Source organism: Zootoca vivipara, chromosome 2 (genome assembly GCF_963506605.1).
Source record: "Zootoca vivipara chromosome 2, rZooViv1.1, whole genome shotgun sequence".
Taxonomy (NCBI): domain Eukaryota; kingdom Metazoa; phylum Chordata; class Lepidosauria; order Squamata; family Lacertidae; genus Zootoca; species Zootoca vivipara.
In genome coordinates this window covers 68288869-68311110 of record NC_083277.1, presented here as the reverse complement: position 1 = coordinate 68311110, position 22242 = coordinate 68288869, and the positions used below count along the sequence as shown (strand labels likewise).

Sequence of the window (22242 nt, the reverse complement as noted above, 5' to 3'; positions counted from 1 at the left end):
AGAGGAATCAAAAGCATATAGACGGGCTTGAATAAAATGGCCTTGTGGGATCTAAAAAAACCTCTGTCATAGCACTGGTGAATCTTCCCTGTAGTGTAAGCTTTATGAAATATTTATTTCTAAATTTTAGATATTTTTTTAAAAGTACTTAGAATTAGACAGCACTTTCAAGCACTCCACATACAGTGACTTGGATCCCAAGGTGCTCCTCCATTCACACCAGTTTTTGACTGCACCCCCCCCCCGTCCCGAATTTCACAGTCCCCAGGAGCATATTTTCAGGGGACATCAGAGGAAAGCTGAGGCATGAAAGCCCCATGATCGTCAACTCTGTTGTGATCCAAGCCATTACAATGAAACTCTTAAAACAACCCTGCAAAGGGGGGGGGGTATTATCAGCCCCATGTTGTAAATGCGGGTATTGAGGCTGTGAAGCAACCAATGACTTGCCTAAAGCTACAGATTAACCGCAGATGTAATTCTCTGATGATTCATAGCTCAGTCTTTTAGCCACTCTGCCACATTGACTCTCCAAATGAGCTAAGATGCTGTCTCTGGCACACTGAAAAGCAGCCCTGGATTCTGGAAGGCATGAGATCCAAGATGAACGACCCTAGGACTGACCCTCTTGAGGCCGGGTTGTAGTTCTATCTTTGAGCTGAGATGCCCTTCTTGTTTCCTCTAGATCAGGGGTTCCCAACAAAATTTTCTCGAGGACCCCTCATCGAGCCGCTATTGTGACAAGGACCCCTATTAATTCCTAATCCTAAAATTAAAAAGTGAGAGCCAAATTAAGAGTCTTTTTATAAGAGTCCAGGGAGGAGGGAGGGGAATGGAGAAGACAGGGTACCTGCGCAGTAGCGCACAAATGAAGCAAAGCATCTTGGGGAGGTGAGCGTTAGTAGAATGCGCGCGCTGCCTCTTTGCAAAACAGTAGTGTTTGTAAAGCGCCACCTAACGGCATACAGCAGAACTACTGCCTCATCTAATTCTAGTTTTGCGCTAGACTCTGCTCATGCAGGAAGCAGCCAAAACAAAAAATCTGTTATCATACGAAATATATTTAATATATTTTTTTATTCTAATAGCATCTTGCGGACCCCTCTGGCATAGCTCGCGGACCCCTGGGGGTCCCCGGACCACCTGTTGGGAACCACTGCTCTAGATAGAAGCATAGACAGGAAAGATAAGGAATCAAAGGCATAAGTGCAACACAGTCATTAGCTAAATCAAGAGTGGTGCTTATTATGAAAGGCTGTGTGACAAGGGATTAGCTATATGCATTTGCAGTGCAACTGGAAACACGAGCTTCTTTGCAGAGTAAAAAACACACCAAGCCTTTTGTCAACACTAAGGTCATTATGCAGCATTATCAGGACACCCAGCAACAATTTATTGTTGGTGCTGGTTTCAGATTCTGGCCTGACCTGGTCCATCATTCAGGGTGTTGGGCTTGAACCTTTCTGCTCCCTGCCTTAATTTTATTCTGGTATTAATGAGGAAAGAGGTCTACCTGTAAGCCTGAGGCCCGTTCCAAACAGTCAAGGTGGCTGCCATGTATGAGTCCTAACACAATATAGGCTTCTGCTTGCATATTCGTTAGCAATGTGGTTTACAAACGTTTGCCATAATGGCTCTCCTTTGGCAAGATAATATACCTATATATTCCTTTTGACAGCCTGAGGATGTATTTGAGTGGTGAAAAAGCATAGTGAAATCGTAGTATGGATGGAATTGCAAGGCTTTTCACTGTTCACCTGCGTCTGTTCCTCTTATTCAGGGGCTGGTTGGTGACATATTTGTTGTTGTTTAGTCGTTTAGTCGTGTCCGACTCTTCGTGACCCCATGGACCATAGCACGCCAGGCACTCCTGTCTTCCACTGCCTCCCGCAGTTTGGTCAAACTCATGTTCGTAGCTTCGAGAACACTGTCCAACCATCTCGTCCTCTGTCGTCCCCTTCTCCTTGTGCCCTCAATCTTTCCCAGCATCAGGGTCTTTTCCAGGGAGTCTTTTCTTCTCATGAGGTGGCCAAAGTATTGGAGCCTCAGCTTCACGATCTGTCCTTCCAGTGAGCACTCAGGGCTGATTTCCTTAAGAATGGATAGGTTTGATCTTCTTGCAGTCCATGGGACTCTCAAGAGTCTCCTCCAGCACCATAATTCAAAAGCATCAATTCTTCGGCGATCAGCCTTCTTTATGGTCCAGCTCTCACTTCCATACATCACTACTGGGAAAACCATAGCTTTAACTATACGGACCTTTGTAGGCAAGGTGATGTCTCTGCTTTTTAAGATGCTGTCTAGGTTTGTCATTGCTTTTCTCCCAAGAAGCAGGCGTCTTTTAATTTCGTGACTGCTGTCACCATCTGCAGTGATCAAGGAGCCCAAGAAAGTAAAATCTCTCACTGCCTCCATTTCTTCCCCTTCTATTTGCCAGGAGGTGATGGGACCAGTGGCCATGATCTTGGTTTTTTTTGATGTTGAGCTTCAGACCATATTTTGCGCTCTCCTCTTTCACCCTCATTAAAAGGTTCTTTAATTCCTCCTCACTTTCTGCCATCAAGGTTGTGTCATCTGCATATCGGAGGTTGTTGATATTTCTTCCGGCAATCTTAATTCCGGCTTGGGATTCATCTAGTCCAGCCTTTCGCATGATGAATTCTGCATATAAGAATTCTGGTGACATATACCAAGGGAATATGTATGTAAAGAAGTACAACCAAGGGAATTGGGGAATACCCTTCTTTTGGCTGCCACAGCACAGGTTAGCCAGATACTGAAAACAAAGACTGTATGTGGTTAAGTGATCTTAAGTGTGACAACCCCTTTTGCCCTTTTCCAATCCTGCAAGACCTCTGTCACTACCTTCCCATTGTTCCCTGAGTTTCTAGTTCCTGGCCTCTGAACAGCATTTAGATCTGACCTTGCTGTGTTTGGGATCCATATTAGCCGGGAGCTGCCAGAAATTGTCCACTGAAACTATCAACTTAATATAGCCATTCAAAGGGCAAATGGCATACTAAGAACCAATAGTAAAGAATATATAATGCCTCATTTACAATTATATTCTGCCTGCCTTTTGAATATTGAGCACCATTTTTTGTTGCTGTCTTATGGAAAGGATTTAGTAGACTTTGGAAAATAAAGCAGAATAAATTGACCAGGAACATGCCTTAGATAGCAAAAGGGAGAGATAGATGATAGTACTGTATCTGCATAGTACTGTTGTATAGCAAAAGTGAATGAGGAAATGCTTACTTAAACACACAGGTTTTAAAACAGATGGAAGGATATACTTTTACACAACTCACTATTAACCCACAGAACTAGTTATATTGGGAAGGAGGAGTGAAGGCTAACTTGTAACCAAAAAGGTTTTTATATTTTCACAGAAATGCATCAGTGGTTTCGACCAAGATTCCAGAGGCTTGGAATGTGGATTAAATTCTGCATAAGCCTTTTGTGTACCTCTTCTGAAATTGCCAATACTTGCTGCTTTCAGAAAAAGGGTTGAAAACATCAATCACTTTCTAATACATAGGATTCAGAACAATTATTCACAATGGGGCCAGTTCTCAAACACACACTAATGAGAACAACACAATCCTATAAAAGTCTACTCAGAAGTATCTCCTATTGAGCTCTATGGGACCTGATTCCATGTAAAGACATGTAGGATTGCAGCCCTCAGTGCCTAATCTAGGTTCCAGTCCCACATCCAAGCTAAGTGAAAGCATTAAGATAAAAGCCAATTCATTCCCATGGCTCGAAGTCCCTATTTAGCTGCCCATGCTGGTCTTGGAACTCACATTCCCATTCCTTGCCAAAAAGGTCCTGAACTTTGAGCAAAACAAAGCATTGCAATTCAAATTAAGCATGTTTATGAAAAAATGGCCTTATCTTTTAGTTAAAAGCAGTTTTATTCTTTGTTTTAGTTTTAAAGTCCAAAACAGAATCAAAAGCTTTAGATCTCAGCCAGAAGCAGATTTCACACAAACACAGAAAAGTTAACCAAAGAGGAAGGAACTCTGGTGTTTCCCAGGGACACTTTAAAGCAAGCTAGGTGTCTAGCAGCACCAGATTTGCCAATCTGCAGCTGCTTTTAAAAGCATTGGCTGTTGGTGGAGGGTTTAAAGTGCCAGTTGAATTCTAGTGAGATTGGCTAGAGCTTTTGTAGGTGAATAAAAGAGCCTTGAAATGGATATAGAAAAATTAATAGGAAAGCAAGTGAAGACGCTGATGGAAAGAGAGAAAAGTGAAGTGGTTAGATATGAAGCAGAAGTGGTTTTGTGCCAAGCCAGTGAAAAGCAGCACATTATGGGAGATGGAGAATTTCAACAGTTGCAAAGCGGTCTGACAAAACTGCTGACCATTATCATCTTCAGGTTTCTCTTGTTTGTACACGTCACTGGGGTAATAAAGTTGAGTCTTCAATGCAGCAAGAAAATGGCTTCTAAAATTATCTTCTTCTAGATTAGGCTCCAGTGGAAGTCTGTTTATGGTGGTGAAGTCCCGCTTGTTTCAGCACTTTGCAGAGCATATAGGCACTTCTCGTGGTAGGCGTGTACTTACTGTAGACTGCTAGCCACAAATATACTTAGACTGCTTAATTGATTTGACTTCCCTGTATTTAAAGCAATTTTATTGCTTGTAGAGTTCCTACTTGTTTGGTCCTGTTGGTCAGCTGACTGTCAGTTGAAAACCAGACAGCGGTGGTGGTGGTGGGGGAATCTTCAGAGCCTTATTTGAAGATGCTGGGGATTGAATCAGGAAACTTCTTCATACAGAGCAGATGCTCTACTACTGAGCTACAGTGCTTCATGTTTAACATCAATTCATTGATTCCATTTGCCTTTCCACCACATGCACCCATAAGGGGGAATGCTTGCAGAATAGTAGTTTCCCCCAAAGTATAAATGCAAGTAGACCTGAAAATGATCTGCCTCTACTCACAGTTTGAGGACTGTAAATTGTAATCCTGTAGGGCCAGTGAGTAGAGGCAGATCATTTTCAGGGATGCGGGTGGCACTGTGGTCTAAACCACTGAGCCTTGGGCTTGCTGATCAGAAGATCGGCGGTTCGAATCCCTGCGACGGGGTGAGCTCCCGTTGCTTGGTCCCTGCTCCTGCCAACCTAGCAGTTCGAAAACACGTCAAAGTGCAAGTAGATAAATAGGTACCGCTCCGGCGGGAAGGTAAACGGCATTTCCGTGCGCTGTTCTGGTTTTGCCAGAAGTGGCTTAGTCATGCTGGCCACATGACCCAGTGTGGGTCTGCGGACAACTGTGGAAACTGTCTGCGGACAAACCTTGGCTCCCTCGGTCAGTAAAGTGATATGAGCACCGCAACCCCGGAGTTGTTTGCGACTGGACTTAACTGTAAGGGGTCCTTTAACTTTACCTTTTTAGGGCCAGTGAACACACTTGGTTACAACTTGATCCTGAGATGTGCTCACTACTAAGCACAGGCTTTGGCCGATTTGTGCGGGGTCGTGTTCTGGGTTATTGTGCGTGACAGTGGAGCATGCATAAGCCCGCTCTGCCCCATTAAGCCCCGTTCCACTCCCTTTCCTGGCCACTTCTGGGTTGCCCTGATGCGTGCTTTCACAGTTGTGCACATTCTAAATGTGTGTGAATTGGTCCTTGCCTGTAAACTGCTTGGTTTAGTACGGAATATACTGACCACAACACCCATGGAACAAAAAACACCATAGAGTGTGATTCACCTAAAGATCCTGCATAAGGGATTCCACTTGTGACATGGAGTCGTCACCCCCCCCCAGTCCCCTTCTGAATTTGGCTCTGGGGAACACTGGGAGAATCCCCAGAACAGCATGCAGGGGGAGGAGCGATTGTTCTGTCTGGCCAGCTGAAAATTTTGTGCAGACAGACTGGTCGCCTCAGCTTGACATTGAATTCCACCCATAACGCTATGCTTATACTGAAGGAGTGTTATACTGGCCTTCAGGGCAGATTAGTCAGAACAGATGTTTCAGATTGGAGTGTTATGCTTTGGTCAGTTACTTTGGAGTAATCTCAGTGGCTTCAGTATACGTACTCCATGCTAAAGATCCTGCAAATCATAGCCTTAGGCTCATTTTAATACTCATGCAATAGCATGAACTGAGCATAAACAATTGTTCCAACACATTAATGAGCCTTCTCAGTGTGAGAACTACACAGCTGCATCAGTGTCAGATTGTTCCTTTATGGGCAAAGTCTACAGCTGATAAAGTATTCAAATTAAGCAAATTTATGCAAAACTGTCTGATCTGCTAATTAAAAGCGGTTCTAAGCAAGATTTCCTTCAGTTTACTTAAGATGTCTAAAATGAAAATGATCACTTCTCCTAAACATACTTCCTTTGAAAGTAAATCTTGCTGTTTTCAGTAGAACTTTCAAGTAAGTGTGTTTTGGATCAGGGCTTGGAATGTCATCTCAGAATATGGCAGTGTCATGGATTGGCTAGAAATAATGATACTTTGAGAAGTGGCTGGTTGGTTCGGCATTGATTGATTATACAGTTTCTTTTAGATTCTGCCAGACTTCAAACCACTCATGAAGTTAGTGCCCAGTTGACTTACTCTTGCTTGGTAATTCCAGAGCACAGTCCATTAGGGGCTAACCTCACTGGATTTTAATATTCTGGATTGCATTTTCTATGTCTCTTAAAAATAATATACAGTGGTGCCTCGACGTACGAATTTAATCCGTTCCGAAGGCACTGTCGTAAGTCGAAAAATCCGTAAGTCGAAAAACGCCATTGGAAATGCGATTTCCCATAGGAATGCATTGGAAATGGAAAAAGTCGAAGCAAGCCTATCTAAAAATTCGTAAGTCAAAAAATCCCTATCTAAAACCACTGCGGTTTCCCCCCCATATGTCGAGACATTCGTAAGCGCGCGGCCATTACTCCCATTCGTAAGTCAAAAAATTTGGTTGTCGAGTCGTTTGTAAGTCGAGGTACCACTGTAACATCTAGGTGAACTTTTAAGAGCACTTTATATTTGGGCAGGTATAGCCATAGGATGGCTTGCAACTCTGTGGCTCTATAAGTTGCTTATGAAAAGCAAGACGGCAGCCTTTATGATATTTGTTTATGATTATTCTTGTTATCTCAGGTTCACACAATCAAAGTATTTCCTCCGCCTTGAACTGAAACCTGTGATTGGTTATTTGAGCTCCGAGAAGTAAAGAGTCATGATGATTGGGTTATTTTTTGTTATGGCTGTGGCTAATATATGGGGCTATTGCTTCCTATTGATTCAAGGCTTTTAATTCTTCAGAAGTGTTTAAAAAGAATACCAACCCACTTTCCTGTGTGGGCAATAAATAAGAACCTTTGCAAATAGCATGTTGAAACACACTTGTGGTGATTCGATTCAGCCTCTGCCAGTCTCGGGAGCTCAGAGGAGTGGAAATGACATATATTTCCATTGAGCTGATTTTTAATGACAGTATTTATCATGTTAAAGCAGTAGCCGATGCAGAACCAATAACTCAGAAGGACAGATTGCCAGTCCAGCATCTGCAACACTTCCTAATGCAGGGTTTCTTACTGGCTTCGGAAGTTATAGATGTTTGCTGTAGGTTCTTTGGGAGCAGGAACTTTTCTCTGGGTGAATGAATTCTCCATTCACAAACTGTGTGAGGCAAGAAGAGTTCTGAATGGATGACACAGAGCTGATGAATGGCACTACGGGGGTGCCAAGTATGGGGTCCTCTGGGTGCCTGAGCACCCCCCAATTTTTTTGTGGGTGCTCAGCACCCACAGCACAGGGCCCCCACAACTTCTGAGGTTGTGCAATGCCTCAGACAGCATTTCTGAGGTCTCAGAGATGCTTTCTAAGGCCTTCTGAGGTTTCAGAACCTGACCTCCGGTGCCACTGGAAGTCAGGTTCCAAGGCTGGGGGTGGGCGTGACATCATACGCTAGGCACCCATAACACTGGGGCCCAAGTTGGCTCCCCTGGTACACCATAGGCTTTATTAGAGCAACCAGTTGGCAATTCACCCATCAGTCAGTACAATGGCCCTAATCCAATTAAAGTTGGTGGTGCCAAAGTCCCATTGAAACCAGTGGATGGAACACATGGACTAACTTAAGTCCAGTTCCTTTCAGTAGAACTTAAGGTCAAAGGGTTATATCCAATGGAATCCCCTCAAAGACAAAAGGCTTATTGATCCAGTGGCAGCAAAACACAGAAGGGAAGTGGTGTAAGCTGATTCCTCCTCTCCCTGACAGTTCTACCTGCCTTTGGGAGTGGAAGTGCAAGGGGGCTACAGGATTGAGGGCGAATTGCCAAAATATACACTCCCTTCCCATTGCATTAATGGGAGCTACCACTGCATCGGCATTGGAAGGACAGATTGTGAATCTGAGGCTCCAATACTTTGGCCACCTCATGAGAAGAGAAGACTCCCTGGAAAAGACCCTGATGTTGGGAAAGATTGAGGGCACAAGGAGAAGAGGGCGACAGAGGATGAGATGGTTGGACAGTGTTCTCGAAGCTACGAACATGAGCTTGAACAAACTGCGGGAGGCAGTGGAAGACAGGACTGCCTGGCATGTTCTGGTCCATGGGGTCACGAAGAGTCGGACACGATTAAACAACAACAACCACTGCATCAAACAGTTTTCAGCTGCTATCTTGGCAGCTGTCATCAACGGAGTTTACTATTAGCAGAATCTGCACATTGGAACTCCCTGATTATTGACACCAGGAGTAAATATACATAAAGAAGAAAATCAGGGGAAACATAAATAAAATACAGCATCTTCACAGACAGGGGAATAAAAGTAATACAATACAGTGTTGTGTGAACAATTAGTTTATCAAACTTAAATTTATATGTGTGTTCACAGGCTTGTCAGATAAATAAAAAAGATAATAGCATTGCTTTCTATGCTTTCTATGCTCTCTTTTCTCAGTTTTTTTTCTAACCAAAACTGTTTTCTGTTAAGACTAATACCTCAGACCAGAACATGTTCACACTATCTAGACCTTAGTTTCTGGCCACACTTCTCTTAGTTTGGAAATGAAATGAAATCATACTGTTCAACAAGGAATTTTTCCTTTGTACTTCTTTGTCCCCTTTATTTATTTACTTTATTTATTTATTTATAGGAAATTTCTCCTAGGAGGACAATTTGCCATACAGGTAACTCTCAACTTACACACATATAACTTGTGCGCATTCAGCTTGATGTGCTTGACAATTTGGGGGGAGGGGAGGAAAGGGGGTGGGTGTCCATGGAAAAAGACTTTGGCCCTCCCACCTGCCATTGAACCCAGTGTGTATTGGCTTTACACGCTGTCCGCAGAACGTAACCCCCGTGTAAGTTGAGAGTTGCCTATCCTATTCTAAGCTGATCAAGGGTCTTCCAGAATTTTTCTACATATGACCATGCCAGTGCTAACAAATACAAAATGATTCCTTTGTTTAGGTCTACCTCCTCCTTTCTGTATAAAAATCAGTAGAGCTAAATAAAGAGGAATAGCAGTCTATTTAATGAGAACTCTCATCTGTGCTGACAAAAAGGTGGTTTAGACCCCTGCCCCATTCCATTGCTCCTCTAGTGGTGTTCCAATTAAGTTCTCACCAGAGTCTTTGACTCTTGAGTGGAACCAAAAGAGGCATCAATCAATATTTCACATGATAAAGAGACCAAGCCCTTTATAGGCACGTTTGCATCTTTATTTATTTGGCTAAATTGGATTAATTACATAGTGGCACCCCCCCTTTTTTGTGACCTCAGTTGGCAACCCAAGAGCCAAGTGTGTCTTGGTTGTAGATAATGTCTTGCATAGAAGTCCAACAGAGTGTATAACTGATGAGACTGTATAACTGATGAGGCTATTTATTAAATGATCTGCTATTATATTTGAACAAGAAATGGCACTGCAGTAGGATAACTGGGGCCATTCCCAATGCCAAGTGTCTCACCCATTTGATCTATATTTTAAATGTTGTCGATGTATAAGCATTTTTGAAGAAGTGTAAAGAACCAAAATTTTGTTTGCACAATGAGAGGGTGCTGTGCTGTGTGTCCTCTAACTACATCCCTTATCTAAACCCGTTGTTCATTCTCATTCTCTATTAGCAAAGGAACAATGTTGACATGTTTCCAGTTCATAAGTTTATTTTTCTAGCCAAAGGCCATGACAAACTTTTATTAGGTAATAGTATTAATAAAATAATACAGAACATACATCCATAATATAAAAATCCATAGGAGAACTAAGGCTTTGTGCATCTCTGACAGCTAAAATTCTGTTATTTTGCCTTTTAAAAATCCAGCTTGCCAACACCCGTGATGTAAGAGAGAAGTTTCCAGAGACACCAGCAAACTGAAATCCAGCTTGATTTCAGATTAAACCTCCAAATCACCACAACGATTTATAGTGATTTTCCTGTTGCTTTTGCAGCCAGTGCATAGATGGCCACTCTCTGTGCTACGAAGCTACTATTTTCCTTCAATAGAAACAAAATCCTTTCTGCTGGGCTGTGCCTGCTTGCTTGTGTGAACAAGGGGTTTTAGAAAGTGATCTCTTGGATCTCTATATGAGGGGCAGTCTAACAGATAATGAGTGATGTATTTTACCTGAGGTTGACCACAAATACAAAGTCTGTCTGAGTATGTTATAGCGGCCATCCAATGCTGCAGTGGGTGTCGCTTGGAAATGCAGCTCAATAAAGGCATTTCTTAAGGAAACTGGTGAGAGTTCGGTCAGATAATGAGCTCTAAAATGCTCTGTTCTCAGGAGTGGATACCAGTGGGGGAAACTGGTGTTTCTAATTAATTGTAGGTTCCTTCTGGATTCCATCCAGAAGAGCCAGTCCTTTAGTTGACACTTATTCAAGGTCAAAATAGAGCTCATTTCTGAAAAAATAAGAATACAAACATCTTGACAATCTGCTTCCCAGAGTTGGTTATCGCCCGATTCTATATAGCACAGTACAGGAAAATTCTCAATAGGCATAGTAGCAACTTTTAAAATGTACTTCAGCTGAGCGCAGTCCACTTTTGCCTTGATTGTTAGACTGGACTCAGTACTCATATCCCTGATGGTAAAGCTTCTGAAAAAAAAAGGAGTGCCAGGACTGCCTCAAGCAAAGCCAAAATATTGCAGCCCAACTCTCGGGGCAAAATTTCCAAAGGTGTTCGTGGCACTATCCACACACTTAATTCCTGCCTTCTTCTGTTCCTTTCCCCTCATGGTGCCAACATCTGCAGCTGATCTCTTTGCCGAAATACATGGCAGAAGCAGTCTTGGCTTCAAATGCTATCTTCCATACCTTCCATACTCTGCTTTCTTCTCCAGAAATTTGTTACATAGAGAAGGCCCTCCTGTGCAACTAATTTCTGCTTGGGGATGTCCTTGTTGTCTTTTGCCCAGTGGCTAGGAAAAGGCCAAAATAAACTGGAGCCAAAAAAAGCTGATTAACCTATCATATTCCTGACCAGTTTATCATTCTATTAAATTAGAGGTGTATCCCTTTAAACATTTCTCATTGTTTGAAGAAGCAATTAACATCTTCCAAGCAGATCAGTGGAACTGGTGTTGCTAAGCAGCAGAACTTTAAAGATAATTTGTCAATTTCTGCAGAAGGAAGAAAATAATAAACAGTCCTATTGAGAGAAAATTGCTCGTTTTCCAGTATGCAACTTTCCCTCCACCACCAGGTCTTCAGTTCACCATTGCTCAATTTATTCTTTATTTAGCTTCTATAAATAATTCGGAATTGAGTGGAATGATTGAGTCTTTTCCCAAACGCTAATCCTAGATAATTTGAAACAAAAGGGGGGAAATGTTCAGATTACAGTCTGAGTATATTAGCTGTTGGTAGCTTTCCAGACCACTGCTGTGGTTTCTTTTAGGCTTTTCTGCAGCATTCTATCACTTCTAAAGGGCCCTAGTTTGAACATTCATAATTTTGTGCATTTCCAGCTCCACATCAGAAGAAGTATCATCATCACTAGAGTGGTGGCACACTTCCTTGTCTTTGAATGTGGGAAGCTTATCTCTTAAGAGGGGCACTAAACAAGTGAGGTAGCAATATTACAAATCAAGGCTGTGCATGCCTTTCCATTTTCAAGGAAATAGATGCAGTCCTTTGGTGTAATATTAGAACTATAATCTACTGTCTCAGTCCCGATATGAAAAGCCAGAAGAGACAGCTTGGGAGTAGGGGATGCTGGGAAAGGATAAGTTAGTGAAGTAAAAAGCAAAAGCTTGCTACCTGTGTGGATGTTCAGGTGAGATATTTGTCGCAAACATCTGTTCTGGATTCTACAAGCTCTCTTGGGCTTTGATACCCTGCGACTGTTGTGTGTTTTCCATTCAGTCCTGGCTCACCAGGTAGCCAAAGCCTCGCACAGCTCTGTGTATGTAAGCTCAGCAAAGAAGACGCTGCCAGAGGCTGCAGCAGGTGAGAACATGTGTTCAAATGCAGAGAAGCCATGACCCCCATTAAAGCCACCCTGGCGACATAGAATGAACTAAATAAGTGGTGCTAGGTAGCTGCTGGAAATCAATCAATCAATCAAACAAACAAACAAACAAAAACCCCAACCAACCAACCAACCAACCAACCAACCACCACATTTCATTTTTATGGTACGGAGCTTGCTTGCAAAACAACAAGATTCCTTTCTCATCTAGGCATATGTCAAGGAGAAGGTGCGTCCACCCGCTGCTACAAAAGAACCCCCAAGTGATTGATTTTTAATGCTTGATCTTTAATGCTTGATCTTCACTGCCTGTGTGCCTGCGGCATGGAAGTTGGGGGTGGGGAGGGCGAGAGAGAGTGAGTGAAGAGGGAGGGGGACTGCAATGAAAGCAGCAAACTGTCAGGTAGCTGACTGTCAATTAAGCGAACTGCTCTTCATTCATGACCTTCCGTTAGCCCACCCTCCGCCGAAAGGCCTCCAGATGGTGGGGAGGGTAAGGAGGAAAAGCACTTTACTGCAACAATAACAGATTACGGAGGCACGCTTAACTCTGCTGACATTTGGTCTGTGAATGAAATCTTTCCCCTTTGTAGGGGTTCATTGGGTGGGAGTTCAGACGCTGCTTGGATGGGACAATATAAGCAGATAGACAGCCAGATTAGATGGAGTTAGCTTTTATGTCCTGATCCCCTATTAAAACTATTTGGGTGATTCACGCCATTGAAGATTCCCATCTGTGGTTTTCTTTCTTTCTTTCTTTCTTTCTTTTGCATGGACTCTGCAAACAGTATCAGCCCCCAAGTGCTAATGCATTATATAGTGCCCAACAGCTTGCCATTTAGTTCTGTTGGGAAAATTTCATTTTTGTAGTGCACGCCTCTGCAGTCACAAGTGAAAACATAGTACTGGTTGTATGGATTTCTGGCTTCCATTTCCAATTTCCTTCTACCACATCTTAGAACAAGACAGTGTTTCTCTCTTGTAACAATTTCCAGAGGGGTTAGCCGTGTTAGTCACTTGCAGCAAAAACCGAAATGAGGGGAGAAAAACACAATTTCCCTTTGAACTCGCTGTTTACAATTCCTAACCACCAGCAGCCTCCAACCATGTGTACAGATAGATCCTGTAACTCAGGATAACACTTCATGCATCTGATAATGTGGACTGTATTCCATAAAAAATCTTTGTCTTTAAGGTACCACAGGATTCTTTGTTGTTTTCTCTCTTGTGCTCCAGTACTTACGTTTCACTGATATTTCATTGATGATAAGGTGCCAGCCATTGCATACCCAGATTTACTAGTATCTCTGTTCATAGACACCTATAACTTAGCCTGACATGAAGCCCTAAACTATCCACATGAGAATACTCTGTTTTATGTTGAGTTTAATACACTGGGTGCAAATTCTGTGTTTTATCGATGGTAGGTAGAAATGGGTTAGGGTTGGTTAGGCATCTTTATGTTGAAGCTATCTGGGATGCTGGTGTTAAGGGCTTGGCAGAGCTAGGAACTCAAGGTTTGCATCAGCAGGACTATCTTGGATGGTTTCAGGACCATGGCTAGAGTGCCTATAATATTCTCTGACAGGCAGGTAACACCGACCATGTTTGCACAATCAGATCTTTGTTTAATAAACAAAAACAAAATGCTCACAAGGCCATGGTTTAGTGTGAAGTTTGAAAGTGTCTCAAGTAACATGAGAGCAGAGAGCAAGAGCGTACTTGCGCAGGGTGCAGAGCTCAAGGGAGCAATGCATTTAAGCAAAGCAAAAGCCATTCCGGATTCCTGCAGGCAATCCCTTGCTTGGAAGCAGGGGGAGGCAGAGCTCCCCTTAACTTAAATCACTACAACTTAAACCATAGGATACTTGAAATGTCACTCCTTCTTATTGTTTAAGTTGTAGTATGTGATTCTCAGTTAGCATGCTTTAAAAATGGGAATAAACAGATTCATAGATTATAAGTATGTCAATTCCTCTTAGGCATGATAGCTATAAATGGAACCTCCATGGCCAGAGGCATCCATCTATTGGATGCTGGGAACAATAATCCGGGAGGTGAGGAGAGGGCATTGCTTCTGAGTCTCCCTCAGGGTATCTGATTGGCTGCTGTTGCACACAAAAAGGTAGACCAGACTGCGTCACATTGCTTTGCTTAAGCTGTTGTATCATGCTCAGAAGCATTGCTGCTTGCTGCTTGTTTTCAGTACCAGTTTTGCACTGATGGGGAGCTTCCAATGTTAACTTTTTAAACCGACGCTGTTGGCTAAACCTGCTGCCCTAAATCCCTGCCCTGTTCCACAGTTGTTTTTGCTTGTGTCACTTACTGAAGAAGCTGCTCTTGCCAAGGTTTCAAAATGCCCATTTTCTGGACAAAGCTAAGAGCTTCTCCCGTGTCTTCTTTCTTCTTGGCCTCTCCGCCACTTCCGGAGCCTATCAGTCACGTCACCCTCTGATTCCTCTCTTCTTCAGGCTGTCCTCCGAAAACTCTTCCTGTCTCTCCAACTGCCTTTTATTTGGTCAATTTTGTTTGGTTCTTTCATTCCCCATGGGAGCTCTAGAGAACTTAGCCTTTGTTTCCCTCCACTTCTCACTCTATATTTATCTTCAGATGTTTTCTGTTCCTCCCTTTATGTTGAGGAGTCTCCAGTCTGCATTTCTACCCCTGCCTCTCTCATTTGTCACTATGGCTGGAATCCCCACATGTCCACAAAGGACCGAGAGGGCCAGCTCTTTGCCTGCTGTTTTTAACATGCAAGTTCCCACTGCAGAAGAGGAAAGCTACTTGTTAACACTAAATAACAGCTTGATTCTTGGACAGTGGGAATTTCTGGTGCTTTTGCCCTGAAGTCAACTCTTCCATTGTGAACCACCCTGGGATGTTCAGATGAAGGATGGTATACAAATTTAATAAACAACAACTCCCATCTTTCTTCATGTCACGCTGCCCATTGAAATTCAACACAGCAAAGACAACATTCCCAATCTTTTTAGCAAATCTGTTTCCTCTCCTTGGGGTTTTTTTTGGGGGGGGAGGGGGTGCCGGGGGCGTTGGTTATTGTCAGAGATACTTTGTAGTCTCCTTCAAGCAGCCCTGGTCCTCTCTCCATCCTTCACTTCCAATATTGATGCTGTTTCTTGTTTCTTTGTTTTAGGTCTTTAAAATCCTGAAGCATTTAAAGGAGGCTTTCCAGGGATGGAGAGAAAAAGAGCAAGGTTTAAAATGGGCATAAAATGCTGCCATTAAACCACATCCAATATATGGGCAGGCAGATTGTCATGGTCACCAATCCTAATAGATATGCAGCGCTTAGCAAACTAGGCATCTGGTGGAGGCTTTGCTTTATCTTGTTTGCTCTGTCCCTTTAGGAGATAGTCACTTGGCAATACTCAGTAACTTAAAACCACCTCTAGCCTGATATAGTGACAGAGAATAGCAAACACATGGAATGTATTTCTAAAAGGGCAACAGTGTTCATTATGTTTTAGAAAAAAGTCCTAGATTAGCATTGGGCTTCCTTTCCTTTTTTATTAGCTGTCGTATTGCCTGATAACCAGATATGCAAAACTGCAAGGATTCTGACATCTTTTGCAAATCCTGCCTTGTGTTTAATTAGCATTTATCTTAATCTCATTTTAATTTTTTTTTCACACCCAGCAGCGCAATCAAATGCTACTGCGGCATTTTTTTTTAACAATTATGTTATGTTGGCAGATAGAGACTTCAAGGAAGCTGACCTTTCTCAAGCCCAGACTTATAAAAGAGTAGGCTGTTAATTATGTTTTTATTGGAAGATGCATCCCGACTGCGTCTGGGCAGTCCAGCTTTGCTCTGTTTAGATGGGGTTGGAAATGTTCTCCAAACAAATGTGGTGGACAGAAAGAGCTGCTGGTGTGGAAAGAGGGGGCCCTGACTTTAGAAGAAAAGGTTGCTTATGTTTTTGTGCTTTAGCTTTAATTGGGTTATCAGCTGCAGCTTCAAGGCTTAAACGAACTGACCTAAATATTAGATCTCTGTTGGGGTTAAATGTTCCCCCTTCCTATAAAGATTTGGTTTCCAAAGTAACTTCTGGAGCGTTTTAGCTCTGTGTTGAAAGTATAAAACTGCCTTTGAATCATTTATTACTGTTCACGCTGAGCAGTAGTTAGGTTGTCGAAAATAAGCACTCAAAACAAATTAAAAGGCATCTGAAGAAAACACCTGATCCATCTCTGTCCTCATGTAAGATCAGAGAAGTTGCTAGAGAGAGACTGATTAGAGCCGGTGGTATTTGAGTATTATTGCCAGTTTTGTAGATTATCATTTCAGATAATAACATATAGCAGAAGGAAGGCAAAATTATCCATTTTCATTTACAAACGATCCTTTATTCCCTGAGAAGCGGGACTGCTGTAGTTAAATCAAAAGCTAATTCTTGATAGAAAAGCATTATTTGCCATGATGGAATTGTTGTTCTTGTTGCTGTTAGGATGTTATTTCTTTTACCCTCACAGTGTACATTAGGGGAATCTATAGAAGGAAAATAGGAAGGAGATGCTGAGTTCAGTCACTCAATGGGGGGTGAAATATTCTCATGAGAGCAAGACTCAGCATAGATCTTGGTGTTGCAGTTTCATGCGTCACTGAGAATCTGGTTGGGTTTGGCTGCAGACTCTCTACATATCAAGAAAGACAATGGCTACCATTTTGTTACTATTCCCACCCTTTCTCTGAATAACCTTTCCCCTTTCTATCCCCCCCCCCAAGATGATAATCCCCCATCCTTCTAAGAGAAAACAAAACAATAAAATACATGTATATTTTAAAGGCCACTTTGAATTACCTTTGAGTTATTGTAAAAGAAAAGTGACTAATAAGTGCTAATAATAATATTATATCTTAAGACAAGATGGTGATGTGATTTCAGGGAGGTATATTTTGTGGCAAACAGGAGTCCTTTCAGTCTGGGCCATTTCAGAAGCAAATATAAATTATGCAGTCAACAAAGAGCTGCAGAACATCACAGCTTTGTGACAAGTGTAGTTGCTTGAGTCACCAACGAAAAGGCAATGTGTGAAGTGGTCTTTCTTCAAAACAAGGTTTGCTGTAAAAGAAAAAAAGAAAAAACATTTAAGCTTGTAGACAGGTAAGAGCACTTCCATTGTGTCCAGTAGCGGCAGAATGTTCCTGGGTATTACTACTCGGAACTAGGAGCATTCTTTCCAGCTTGCTAAGAGGCCTCACTTCTGGGAGAAGAGACAAAGACCTTTCCTTAGCTCAACAGATACAGTGTTGATTCATACAAATACCAGCCAGGAAATCCCCTACTCATGGTGGAGGTAAACTCCATGCACATGCTTACCACCACAGTATGCACATACATCTAGTTCCCTGTGAGCCTTCTAGCTTGAAAACAGCGTATAAAGTTTGAATAAATTGGGCAGCATGTATATTTACCTGTATTGGTTCACAAGTACACCTGGTGCAGATGTTATGGGTGCCGGATGCATGCTGTTGGGGTCTTGTAACCCACCACTTACAAGGAGTTCCCAAGGCTGATAAATATACGAACAAGTTTGCCTTCAGGGCCACGCTAAAATGTGGGCTTTCAAAATTTCCACTGGTGCTTGTACACACTTCTGTCTCAATCAGGTCATGCAGAAAAGTTAAGATGGGGGAAGTCAGAAAGCGAAGAAGCTTCCACTTCTCCTAGAAACCACCTGCACCTCCTTGATTTAAAGATCCTTTTGAATTATGGTGCTAGAGGAGACTCTTGAAAGTCCCATGGACTGCAAGAAGATCAAACCTATCCATTCTGAAGGAAATCAGCCGTGAGTGCTCACTGGAAGGACAGATCGTGAAGCTGAGGTGCCAATACTTTGGCCATCTCATGAGAAGAGAAGACTCCCTGGAAAAGACCCTGATGTTGGGAAAGATTGGCACAAGGAGAAGGGGACGACAGAGGATGAGAGGGTTGGACAGTGTTCTCAAAGCTACGAACATGAGTCTGACCAAACTGTGGGAGGCAGTGGAAGACAGGAGTGCCTGGCGTGCTCTGGTTCATGGGGTTGGACATGACTAAATGACTAAACAACAACAACAACAACAGATTTAAAGACAGAGGGTGGGATTCACCTGCTCACCCCCCCCCCCCGTGCCCCCTGAACCTCCAGAACAGCAGGGGAGGGGAAGAGGGGGTTGTTTTGCCAGGCAGGCTGATATGCTTGCACAGGCGGGACATTTGTAGCAGCACGACATTGAATTCTACTCAGAGTATTTATGTAAACCTGGGACACTTTTTTCCAGAGGGTTTACTCTATATTTACTAGTAATGTACTAGAGTGCCATGGATTTGTAGTATTCATAAATAAAAATACAAGCTGAGTTATCACCAGCTTGTAAGAACCACCCTAATTATTATAAGTAGTATATGATCTCTCATGAACTTCCTGAAGGCGTAGTCTAAAAAAGTAAAAGGTGACCTGAGTTACCCAGGCTAGAAACATTTGCCTGGTTCTGTGCCAGCATTCGAGTGCCACACTCTCCTTAACATGTGGGTGAAACACAATCATCTCAGCTGAAAGACATCTAGCAAGACCTGATATGACTTTCTGCTAGCCTTCTGTAGGCTGTACAACAATTGTGCCATGAGAGTTAAACTGGTCAGTTTTTTGTGTTTCTGATCATTAGTAGATTATATGGTTGGGGTCTTTGGCTGCTGTAAACTAATTACTGGCATTTTTCTTGACAATGCTACAATTAGATTGGTCCTTTTCCAGTTTGCTTTTGGCATAAACCCAGTGGAGAGTCAAGAAGCATGCTTGTGTCATGCTTAGTTCTGATACCAAGGCAATGCAGCCTTTAGTTTTGTGGGGTTGCTATGTTCTAATCCTTATGTTTAACAATCCAGCATCTTTATGGTTGCTGAATTGGGCTCTGATTTGAAAAAAAGAATGCTTTCTAAAGATCCAGGTGTGTGTGGGGGGGTGGTTTGTTTGTTTTTTGCTGACCTGCCTGCAATGATATATAAAAGAGTAACATGTATGAGAATCAGGTGGCTGCAGTTACAGTGCTGCATTTATCTGGAACAGCCATTCAATTACAAGAAAGAAAACATCAACATGCCCTAGGAAAGGCTAGCACAGTGGAAAACCTGAGTCATTTCAGTTGCTAAATTAGTTTTAAATTAAATGTTTCTGAGGCCGCTGTACTAAGTTCACCCATTGTCTGGAAGAAGGACAGCGTTTGGACTTTTGCTCAAGCAACCAGCGGCTTCCATATTAATGTGGAGTGCCATGTGAAACCTGGATCACTTATTCATCCTCTGATTTACACAGAAGTAATTCCAATTTCAAATCATGCTCAGAGTTCTGTTTATTTTTATTTTCATTTTCCTTAATACAGTCAAGGAATAAAGGCAATGAAAATAAAGAGAAAGATCAGCAACGGAGCATAGCAATTTGCAGTGCAGTGTCATACAGTTAAAGTAAATACAACCAGAACAAAACTAAAAGAAGGAAGCAGTGGGTGGTGGGAGGAATAAAAGCGAGGGGGGGGGAGAGAGAGAGAGAATAGGTCCTGGCAGAACCTGCTGGCCGTGTGCTTCCTTCAAACAGTTTCCAGTGCAACTCCAAAATGTCCACGTGTCTGTTCTCTTTGTGCCACCTGCTGAAGGTAGCTTTTTTCATATGGTGCCAGAGTAGATGACCTTCTGACCTCTGAGCGATTGTGGGTGTGGTAGGAGTGGAGAGAGATACGCTCTTTCCACTAGTCTTTGGGCCAGCAACAGGGCGTGCAAAGTCTAATTACGTTGCTCGCCTGTCAGGACCCACAACACTGCAGGACAACTGAACATAGCATGGGCATCAAAGAATTTTGGGGATTTTCCTAGGACCAAAGTAATATGGATAATCCCCTCAGGACAGAGATCAGTCTGGGTGGCATGTTCATTTTTATCTCAGGAACCTTGCCCCCGCAGACTCGGGGGGGAAACATTTCCACCATTCCTAGTCACACTGTATTTCCTTGATTATATGTATAAGTTTGCAGTTGACCATGTTGCTGCTATCTCTGGGAACTAGAATTCCCAGATATGCTAGTTCAGCAGGACACAAACCGAAATTCCAAGCCTCGTAAAAACTGTGGGGCAGGACATCATCAAGGGATACAAGTTCTGGTTTGGACCAGTTCATGCTGTATACTGACAGGTGTCCAAAATAAGGGATGAGAGTTGTCAGTAAGTGACACAGGCTCAGTGGCATTCGTTTGAACTGGAAATGCTGTCTACCTCACCATAGAGGACATGGGCACTAGCTTTTTAGATTTCTTCCTCTGGCATCTCACTGCTGTTTTTGTTCCCTTGCTATCTATTAGTGTCAAGGAGGAAGGGATTGAGTGACATCCAGCTGAATATTCCTCCCCCCCCCCAGACCCATTTGATGAGCAGTGTGGCAGCCTTAGTTTGGACATTCCTCGTTCTTCAGTAATATCAGAACTTATGGCAGGGGGTTGGACTGGATGGCCCTTGTGGTCTCTTCCAACTCTATGATTCTATATTCCCCTCTTTGCCTTTCCTTCTTGTCAAGCTTCTCCCATTATTGGGAGCAGATTGGATAGGCCTAACTGTTGGCTCAGTTGCGCTCTGTGTGTCCATTTTAGAGCATTTTGTTACGCTGTAGAAGTGTGTCGCTATGTATTAGTCTGACTCGGACACTGGAAATCCACACTTGGCCAAGAAGCCCTCTGGGTGGCCCTGAGGAAGTCGCTGTCTATCAGCGCAGACTTCTTAAAGCATCTCTCTGAACTCCCTAGAGAGCACAGGGGTGGGGCATCTCTTTCGGTCTTTGGGCCACATTCACTCATAGGCAACCTTCTGGGTTGCACTGCAGCAGCAGGTAGTGCCAGAGGCAAAAGTGGGCAGAGCAAAGGATGCAGCGCACCTCCGTACAGTGACTCTATTTCAGCCGTGTAAAGGCCACAGGGTTCTGTGCAAGCAAGAGGCATCATTGCAGTTCAATACATATTGCAGCCAAATGAAGGCACTTGAGAAAGACATGGAGCTGGGTATAAATTAATGAATCTACAACAAGTAACTACTGTATGAATTATTCTAATAATGGATGTTGGAGGGGTTTTTTTTTTAGATAAAGTCTTCATACTGGGCTGGAGGAAGACTATTCTTGACATTTAGTGATAATAACAACTGGAGACCCCCTTTTAGACTTTTTGTGTGGAAATTAAAATGAATGCATTTTGGGTGTCTGGGGTTGAAGATTGGGAAATAATGTGATGATAATAATTATGTGACAAAATATAAAGATGCATATTTCCAATATTTCAGCTGCTACTAGCACCACCAGTATTATTACTACTACTACTACTACTGTTAGCAAGAAGTCAAAATCCTTTATGCATCCAAGCTAAGAGTATGTATCTTTTGAGGAGCAACCCTGCTATTATTTGACTTTTTTTAAAAAAAAATCCCTGGAACAGTTCACAGCATGTATATGCTAAAGGAGATGACTCATCAGAGAAAACAGTTTCAATCAGTCAATCTTTGTGGGTTAGAGTGAATTGCTGGGAAATTTCAAGAAACTACACAGACAAGAAAACAAACAGAAAGTAGGGTTCAGTGAAGCTACCCTGAAGTACTAATTCCAGTAGTTCTCTCCACGAGTGAGACTGTGCTGACAAATGGATTCCTAGTGAAGCAAGTACCCATAAGTCCTCCTGGGATACAGTGACATTCCCTTCAGAAATTATTTGTTTTGCACTTCCAACTCTTCCTTCAGAGTAAATTGCACATAATT

The 22242-nt window shown here is 42.6% G+C and overlaps 1 protein-coding gene across 8 annotated transcripts in view; it reads left to right on the top strand.

The window, feature by feature from the left end:
• JADE2 (jade family PHD finger 2) overlaps positions 1-22242 on the top strand; it is a 156408-nt gene that overhangs the window by 29235 nt on the left and 104931 nt on the right. The window lies entirely within an intron of this gene.